This window comes from Manduca sexta, chromosome 26 (genome assembly GCF_014839805.1).
Source record: "Manduca sexta isolate Smith_Timp_Sample1 chromosome 26, JHU_Msex_v1.0, whole genome shotgun sequence".
In the NCBI taxonomy this organism is placed as follows: Eukaryota; Metazoa; Arthropoda; class Insecta; order Lepidoptera; family Sphingidae; genus Manduca; species Manduca sexta.
In genome coordinates, this window is record NC_051140.1 from 3,030,700 (window position 1) to 3,040,782 (window position 10,083).

General features: G+C 35.0%; 1 protein-coding gene across 5 annotated transcripts in view; it reads right to left on the reverse strand.

Annotated features, from left to right (window-relative positions):
- Positions 1–9,174, reverse strand: part of LOC115449324 (protein tramtrack, alpha isoform) — a 72,134-nt gene extending 62,960 nt beyond the window's left edge. For 3 of the 5 annotated variants that reach the window (XM_037443359.1, XM_037443358.1, XM_037443353.1), the window contains exon 1: positions 8,327–9,027. The gene's annotated coding sequence lies outside the window, so the exon portion shown is untranslated. Of the gene's footprint in view, positions 1–8,326; positions 9,028–9,054 lie in introns of those variants that run through there. The other 2 variants (XM_037443356.1, XM_037443355.1) reach the window with 2 other exon arrangements.
- Positions 9,175–10,083: the final 909 nt, after the last annotated feature.

Genomic DNA, 10,083 nt, shown 5'->3' on the forward strand with positions numbered 1-10,083 from the left:
GTCAATATTAACTCTACCACCAGTTTGGAAAGCGGTTCTCACCAGAGAAGAACGGGCACGAAACTCTGGTGTTGCTCTTTTCAAAATCAGTTTAAGGTAAAGACTACAATACATGATAAAGAGAGGTTGAAATGGCAATAGGCTGGCCACATGTGTCGCAGAACAGATAAGCTGGAGTAAGCGTGTTCTGGAGTGGAGACCGCGTCTGGGCAAACTATCGCGGGACGTCCTCTAGCCAGATGGCGGGACGATTTGCACACGAGGGGCGGCAGCTTATGGATGCATAGAGCAGCAGACCGAGCGTTGTGGCGTATCTTAGGAAAGAGCTATGTCTAGCAGTGGACTGCAACGGGCTGATGATGATGAAATTTACACAATCAGAGACGGCAAAGGTGAAGGAAGAATATGTAACATTAATTTAAAAATAATCATGCCATATTATGAGCGATGGAACGCGTCTGTATAATATTCGTGGCAACCCAAAACAACATATTCCTGAATAAACTAAATCCAATATCCAGTATATATAAATATTTAATTTTACTGGAGGTTATAATAAATCTTATGAAACAATACATTTTGCAAGATCTAACAGCTTTGCTCTAGGGTTAAGAGAGGCAACTTTCTCTATTGCCGACCTTTAGTAAAGGCCGCTCGTGCAGGGTTGCCCACTGCGCGAATTACGCAAATTTTACAATAATACGGTAAATCTTATTTATTATAGTTATTGCATAATGTGTCATTGCGAAAATTACATGTTCTGGTAACAATGCCGAATAGTTACAATCGAATCAACGCTCGTATCTCGGAGAATGAGCACTTACTTTGACAAGTAACGTGTATAAACATTACCGATGCATACATGAGGAGTCTAACTGCGCCTGCGGTGTTACGGCTAAATTGAATTTCCAAGTTATTTAAACTTTCTAGATACGATTTCATACACCTACTTGCTGACCAACTAAAAAATCTCCCGTTTACAGGTCTGCCCTGGTAATCGAGAGGGCAGTGAGTCAGAAAAGGCGGTTCCGCTTTATTACATGGTTAGCTACATAGATTATCTTATCGTTCTTACTGCTGTTTATCAAACAAGAAAATGCATTTATAAATTACGAGGATGTATGAAACCTAGATAGGAAGAAAGTTCGTTTAACGTACATTCCAAATCAGTAATAAAAACATTGGCCGCCTTTGATGTACTGCCCTCTCGATTACCACGGCAGAGGTGGATCATGACATTCTTTATTACGTTTCACTACGGGGTAAGTTTCATTAGTGCAGTGCCGTACTTCTATGTATATGTTAATTTATCCTCATGCCATTTTATATAAGTGAAAAAATGGAAAAAAGGAGGTTTTCAAATTACAGAATCCTATGTTTCTAAGCAATAAATGTATTGGTGACAGGCGACAGCCCTACGCGGCACGATCCGGGGCAGATACTGTGTTGTATAGTGTACGTACGTGTGTTATTGAAGGGCGTATCCTGAAATCAATTAATATTCCCCTCCCCGCACGCCGCTCATGCGGTGTCCCCTCACCCCCGACCCGATTCGTATATCCTATGCCAAATTACACTATCGACAATGTTATGAACTCAGAATCGGCTTAAATATAACAGCATTACCATTACCTATTTTGATTTTCGTTAGTCGAAAGTGGTAAACGCGCAATATAGCGTGATACAACGCAAAAACATATTGAACTTAAATGGGTGAAAACACAAAAATAGGCACCCTTTTAACCTCATTTTATTTATGTAATTTTTGGTGTTAATTTAATAGAATTTTAAGAGGACATTGGTAATAAACTATTCTTACTGTCACTGAGTTGGCCAGACGAGTTTTTTTAAGAGTTTTTGAGATACTTATTGGGTTCTTTTAAATTTGAATGCCTGAGCACTGACGAAGTTTAAAATTTACATATTTAAAAATAAGAACAAATATAACTCCAAAATCGAACATAGTCATTAAACAACAAATAATTGCTTATTTAAACTAATAAACAGCAATCATTCGAATTCATTTATACCTACCATTTGCTCTTACAAGCTTATAAGTTTATATGTAAGGCTGAACATGTCATTTCGATATACATGTGACGTAGTAGTAACTACTCGAGATAGTACTGAGAATTTGATTGGATCTGCGTGTACATACGCGATAACTATTCTGTGGCACTGTTTTCTAAATATTTATCATGCAAGGGACACGCTCGGTAGCTAACTCCCTTAGCAATACTTAGAACTAAACAGCAATTTATATTTTAACATTAATATTTGAAAATAATTTAAAATTTTAACATCAAAAATCATTATAATATGGCCGTTCGATAAAAATAATAACTGTGATGATTTTTTAAGATATATTCGATTTTCCATAGTTTACTGTGTGATATAGTATATAATAAATTTTACATAAAAAAATAATATAATATAATAATAATAATTTCAAGATACAATAATAGTAGTAGTAAAAGTTTTGAAAATTAATTGTTATATGATAAATATACTTATGGAAAAAATACATTAAACTTAGATGGACACAAAAAAAAGGTTTGGATCTTTCATAGTGTAATGAAATATTTGCAAAATATTATAAAATGCCTGCTGTACTGTATGATGACAGCTAGTTGGTCAACTTTTCCATTTTAACCCAAATAAGATGTTTGAAATACTTCTTTACAACTCACGTATTCGTAACATAATAATTATCATTAGTTAATTGAACGTTGATGATGGTATGATCAATAGCCTTAGCACATTTATTTTTAAGCACATTTTATTTTCTCAAACTTTTATTGCACGAATATTTGAGTAACCGAATGTTGAAAATTAAATCTACTTACTCACTACCGATATTTTTCTTGTTTATTGATGAAAGTTGGTGAACACACAGTAGATGATGTAAGTCAACGCACATGAACACCCATTTTGTTAGAGGAATTGTGAGTGCGCAGTTGATCTTTAAAAGCGGCATGGGGATTACTGGTTAGGAAAGGATTCGCCGACCCTCTGGTAATATCACTGGTCGTAAAAAAGCAACAGCAATGCTTTACTTAAGAGTTTCGAAGGTAACATTAAGCCTGACAACACGTCTACAGCCGTGTTCAATAAACGTGAGATGGTTTTATCAATCTCAATCTTCAATCCGATTCTGAGAATTAACCAATCAAAACAACTCATTAGTAAGTATATCAAAAAAACTTTGTACTTTTTGGTAATTTTTTGTTTGTTCGAAAAAACGATTTGAATTGTTTATTGAACACGGTGGTTAGGCGAGCTTGTCGACGAAAGTACTGAGTAGTAGAATAGAAGGTCAATACGAGATAGGTCGAAAAAATTAATCATAGTTAATATGCTTAGCATTTCTTGGAGGATCTTTACATTTCATGAAGATGGCCTTTTAGAGTTAATTGTTACAAAGAGGATTCGAGTTTTTCAGGATTCACACAGTGTTCCTATCTTGTGCAGCGGACGACAATGCAGTTATGAAACCCATGGTCATGGGTTCTTTTCTCGGCCGAAAAAAATATTTACTAAAATTTTAAATAATTCGCAAAAAATTTTACGTATTTTTTTTTCGCGGTATGGTAAAATGATTATTGGGTACATGGCACCGGATAGTATTAGTATAACAGATCTACATAAATATTCAACAATCGACCAATATATTTCTTGATGTCATCTTAGACTATCTAGAAAGGCCATATGTCTACTAGCGGGAACAAATAATTCTGTCACTTTCAGTATCACTTCATTGAAAGTACAATACGCATAATCAAACCGTATTGTGTCAATGTAAATGCATACATATATATAGACCTTCAACGCTTCTCCGTTTCACGCACACTAATATGATTCTATAAACGTGTCCGTGATCAATTGGTCTTATAGTATTGACAGAGGGAAAGATCATATACACCGCGTCGTTTATATTGGTCACCATAGTCCATGTGGCTTGTCCAGTTACTCCATCAAATTTCGCTTAAAGAACTTCATATGGTAGAGAGGAAAGAACTCGTGTGCTGGCTGACTTTTACGCATATTGAGAAATCAAATATCTTGTAGTTGCTGGTATTCGTGACAATAAAAACGTGTGACTTGATCTTCGCGTAGGACAATAGTGTGTGATTTTTGGCTTTACGGAGTATTAGCTTTTGCTCGAGGTTTCGGCTGCGTGAAGGAGTTTTCCGGGATAATTATTTTTTCCGACTTACATGATATGTATCGTTATATAATGACCAAATTGCACAAAATCATTACAAATTGTAGCCTATGCGTTATTCTGATGTATAACCAATATTACTGTAAAGTTTCATCCAAATCCGTTCAGAGGTTTTTTTCTTGAAACAGGAACAAACATACATACATCCATCCTCAAAAACTTTCGCATTTATAATATTAGTAGGATTTTAATAGAATTCTAATTATAGAAAACACGACAAGTAACAAGGCTTGACTACATCAGAAAACTAAAAATTATACTTGAAGATTATAATTTTACGCAGAGCTAGTCCGTATAAATAATTTCGAAATTTTATATTTATGTATCACTCACACACGGGTCGTTTGACTAGTTACAACAACATTCATAGCTTCATAACCACTTCTAAATGCATTTTGTATAATTTTTGAGTCGCCGAGTGCTATTAAAGTCGACGCGACGACCAAAGACATAGATTTATAAAATATTAATAGTGACACAATATTTATATACAGATCGACATTTAAACCTGGGGACAACGTTGGTTTCGAAATTTATGTATTTATAGTAAAGGATAACAAGAAAGTAAATTCAGCAAATTAGTAGGAGGTAATGCTGCAAGCTCGTTTATGAATCGCGTCGCGCCGCTGAAAGTGTAATCACATCGTTTTTATGATTACGTTCATGCTTCCAAACAGCCGGGCTTGGATCCTTTATTCGGCAGCTGCGTGACCTTACACATAATGCAACAAAAATGTCATCCACCGATACGGCGCTACAGAACTGGCACGAGTTATTCATTATGCTTTTCGATAGTCAACATTTGCTTACATTGGTTATAATAAATTTATTGTACTTCTTGTCACAGTATAATTAATGAAATATTTAGCCCCAACGAAACATCTCTACTTCTGTACTGTTTCGTCTTTGGTTAAAATTGGGAATCACACCGTATTGTCCGTTTTAACTCTTTCTTTTTTGTTTGTTTGTATTTTTTGCATACTGTGTTTGTTTGTAATTGGTTGTGCAACTTATTCTAAACTAGCGCGTATGTTTTATATTTTTGTAATATTGTTACAACTATAAGCAAAGCTATAAAAACTTATTCCAAGTAGATTTATTTATTAAGCGGAATTTAATTGTTCGACTAATATTTATAAATGACACATTTACATCACCTTTGAGGTTTACTGGCTGTGTATTGTTTATGAATCTGATGAGATTCCGGGTGTAATTTTGTTGTTTTTTATTCATTTATTTTAATTTCAGTAATGACTTGCTTCTGGGGGATGGAAATGGGCTTAGAAAAAATCTAAATAAAATGAAAGTAATGACAAACGGTCTCTATAAACCTATAAAACTTGTAGACGTTCAACTAGAATACGTGAGTAACTATATATATTTAGGAAAACAAACTTCACTTTGCGAACAAAACACTGAACAAGAAGTAGATAGAAGAGTTCAAAAGACATGTAACAAATATTGGAGTTACAAGGAAGTACTGAAGGGCAATTTTCCTATAATACCAAAAAGAAAAATAATGAATTCATGCCTTTTACCCTCTTTAACATATGCTTGTCAAACATAGAAATTCAGTCACAAGATCAAAAATAAGATAGTGACAAGTTAAAGAAGTATGTATGGAGAGGAGTATGACGAAAATAAGTAAACTTCAGAAAATACCACACAAAACAATCCGCGAAAAAACAAACGTTATTGATGCCCTTAGTTACAGAAATCAAAATGGAAATGGGCGGGCCATGTAGCTAAAATGACGACAGATGGACTATACAGACCAAAGTGTGGCCAGAACCAGCCAACTATAGAAAAAGAGGCAGGCCGAAAACACGATGGACAGACGACATCACACACGTAGCTAGTAGAGACTGGGTAACGATAGCAAGCAACAGGAAAGCATGGCAATCTCTGGAGGAGGCCTTCAGCTGAAAGAGGTTCTTACTAACTCATTAAAAATAAAAACGTAAAAAATTTCACAAAATATTAATTTCATTTAACATTATTTTATAATAATATTTTATTAATATATTTTAATTTGTTGAATATTTAATTTAATTGGCAAGAAATGAAAGGCATTTTATTTTTAACTATTTCATAATGACTTGCTTGGATTGGATTTTACTTTTGGCCGTTATGATTTTCGAAATGAGAGTGAAGTTCCCGCAAGTCGTACCACTACCTGCCGCATCAAGGATCAGTGGCGAAGGATGAAATTTGCCGAAAGGGAACCTCACACAACTTATAGGTACTAACAATATGCATAAATGAGGTCTGCAAATTGTTTAATGATTTTATTAGATTTATTAATATAGATATATTAATTAGATTTTACGTCAATTACGATAGAAAAGCCGGTAGAAATCGAGTTATATGGACCATTTGCAGGACACGAAATTGACAGAATGCTTATGTGATAATTTTAGCACGCGTATTCAATAAGAATGCGACTACTGTGGGGTGACGCATATTATATTAAAGAAATTCATCATACACTGTCGCATAGCTACAGTAAAACAACATTCACAAGAAACGCTAATATATTTGAAATAAATTCGTCAAATTATATAAAACTGCTTTACCGCCCTGTCGCGTGTACAGCACGCGGTCATATTGAGTATGCTCCTGATTTTCAAAAACAACATTATTTCTACTTCATGGCTAAAACTAAATCTAAAATTATTTCAAAGTTTTTAACATTAACAAATGTTTTCAATCTGTTATCGGTTTCCTCATTATAATTAATTTCTCCAATTGGTAGGTAATCAAAAACTTTGAAAACATTTCATAGAAATATTTGTTTTTCCTTTTATTTCGGTACCTTTTGTTTGAGTATATTCAATTGAATTATTCAGTGGCTAAATATTTATTTTCACAGAATTATCAACTATTCATGTTGTCACCTTGAAGTTAGTATCAAGTCCAGGATATCCTCTCTGCCCTTCAATATGTCATAAACAACATCACAAAGCATATATAATAAGTAGAAACAAAATTCTAATCAATACCAAGAAGCCTTCCGACGGGAACATATCTACTCCGGGACGAAAACATTTTGATTCAGACACATTGGGCATCATGTGTAACTATGTGGTAGATAATTCTAGGTTTTACCATGTTTCAAAATCTATTTTTGACAACCTATGATGTCAAAACAAAAATGAAACACATCAAATATGGCCCAAAAACATAAATATTAAGTTGTCATTTTCCTAACACTATTTTATGTTTAAATAAGTTTATAAGATTTGTTTGAATGCTTACACAACTATGAATTTCCGTTAGGTATCACATTTGACCTACTTTTAAGAAAAAATAGTTTATTTCCAGTGTAAATAAGGTAAAACATGAAGTTGTAGGCACAATCTAATTATCTTCATAATATATTTTTTGTGGTTTTCAAAACAGGAATGTTGTGTTCTTTATCCTATCAGATTAGTACATTTTCACTGTTTAATATTCCTATATCCAAAATAAAAAAAGTAGGGGGTAACCTACAATTGCAGTTCATGAAAGCCTTTGCAAGTATTTGAAAGAAAATGTATTTGTTATTTTATAAGAAAATTAGTGAATGTAGATTCATACACATGGATGTTTACATGTTTTATACCTAGTTTGTTTGGAATGTGTTCCATGTTTGTTCCTGTCTGGCAGACGATAAACAATATTTAAATAAAGAATGTTACAAAAGTGATATTAAAACATTCCTAACATGTAACAAGCTGCATGACTCAGTACCAAATAAAATGGATAAGAATGAACCCTGCACAACAAATTAATGCCACATAATGAACCCTCAGCTGATAAGTGAAGGGTCTTTGACCTGTATTTTAAATTTAGAACAACTTGTAGAGATGGACAGTGATTCTCTGAACTAAATATACGTAAATAATTTCAGGCTATTTTGGTAAATGAATCGACCAGTGTGAGGTCTATTATGTTAAAATTATAATAATAAATGTGTCACAGTATATCTAGAATCTAGACGCTAGGTTATGTTACTCAGTAATAGTTAAGTTTGCTAAGAAACGACAGTTTAGCGACATAGCAACTATGCTGCTGTGGCTCTTCGAGGTCACCGTAGAAAGGTCCAGTACTAGTACTTACACGTTCGGCCGATGGGCCTAGAGGAAGTCGCCGTGCCGAGAGTCCCGTGCGTTCGGCCGGCGGCCGCTTCAGCATCCGTTACAGCACAAAAACAACACAACGCTGTACACTTTCACGCAAAGAATGCACCACTCGCGATCAACACAACACACTTTACATTTGGTATGGCCCGTGCCGTATCACAGATCACAAGTCAACGGTCACAACTGGGACTGGCACGCTCCGTGTTCCTCACCACTAACCCATATTCGTTCACTGTATTACTGTGTAATCAACGGAATTATTACCAATTTACGGCACCGCGCTCCACGTCCGTTCGCCGCTGAGAAAATTACAAGTAAAATGTTTTTCGAAAGCGCATAGACGCGACGCGGACCTTTCGAAAATACACAAAATAAGTTGGCGCGCTAAATAGGAAAATCGATAAGGCAGTCGGTGCGTCGCCGATTCGAAACTACAATAATAATTTATCAAAAAATGTAATAAAAACGACATTATTTTCTTGTGACGGCTCCGAGCTGTCAGAATTTTCTACGTTCTATGCGACCGATTTGGACGGTACCGTGATGCACTGTACGATTACGATCGGGCCCTTCGTCTCGAATCGGTCGGTTAACCGCCGAGGGTGGACGAATCTCGACCTTATTTACATCATCACTTACGACTTTCGTATTTGGCGCTAATTGCGAAAAATACGAAACGGATATGAATTTGTTTGTAAAACTCACGACAAGCGACGGCCAGTCGATTGGAAAATTCCAAATAATAAACAGCGAGCGGGCGCGCGGTGTCCGTAGAAAGAAACGCCACACACTGTTTTCGAAACAGCATTGGCTCGACGTCATTTTTGGCGTATTTTGAGTTGGGTCGCGTACGGGAAAACTCGAAAGCATTCGGCTGCGAGAACGAGACGCCTGATAAGGCGCAGCACAGCAACTTGAGCTCTATCGCTTGAGTTTTATATATAAATTGGAATAAATTTGTTTAAAAAGGTTGAAAAGTGAGCGAAGCTGTACTATTTTGAAGTTTTTTTCTATATTACGTATAGAGATAGGCTAGAGAGGAGAACGGCTGTTTTCTATGTAAAAGTTACGTTGGTGTGCGCTAACTTCCCGTAGTGTAGTTATCGTGTAGATGAAAATTTGTGTGTGTGTGTGTTTTGTATTACACTTATATAAAAATGGTATAGGCGCGTGTCGGCCGCGGAATCAATATCTAAAAATTTCATTTTTATATTTTCTAGCGAGTATTACGTCGCAGTACTTCGGGGCACGCCAGACAGCGGTCTCAAACGATATATTGAGATTGAAAATACCTACTGTTAGATTCGTTTACTTTATGCTTTGCGGTTTTACAGAGACTCTAATATTTTTTGCATACAAATTTATTGGCAGCTTATAACGTGGTTGTTGTAAATAGTGTAGGTAAATAGATTTTATTATTAATAGATTTTTTCGGTCGGTAGATAAAATTATTATTATGAGGGTATATCCGTTACACCTTAAACTAGCATTGACTTTATGTGTTAATCAAAACGTCCTTTAAATATCTGAACATCAGGTAAAAATAAATTTGAACAAACAAAACTTGTTTTCATGAGTTCACTCTGTTAAAACTATTAAGTACAACAATATTTAACAAATTTTTCTCTTCTTTCAGGAATGAACATTTACAATATTTCCACAGCGCGTACTATTGCGAAGTATTTATTTATATTATGTAATTTGTATTGTAAACAATAAACCGTCCTACCTGAC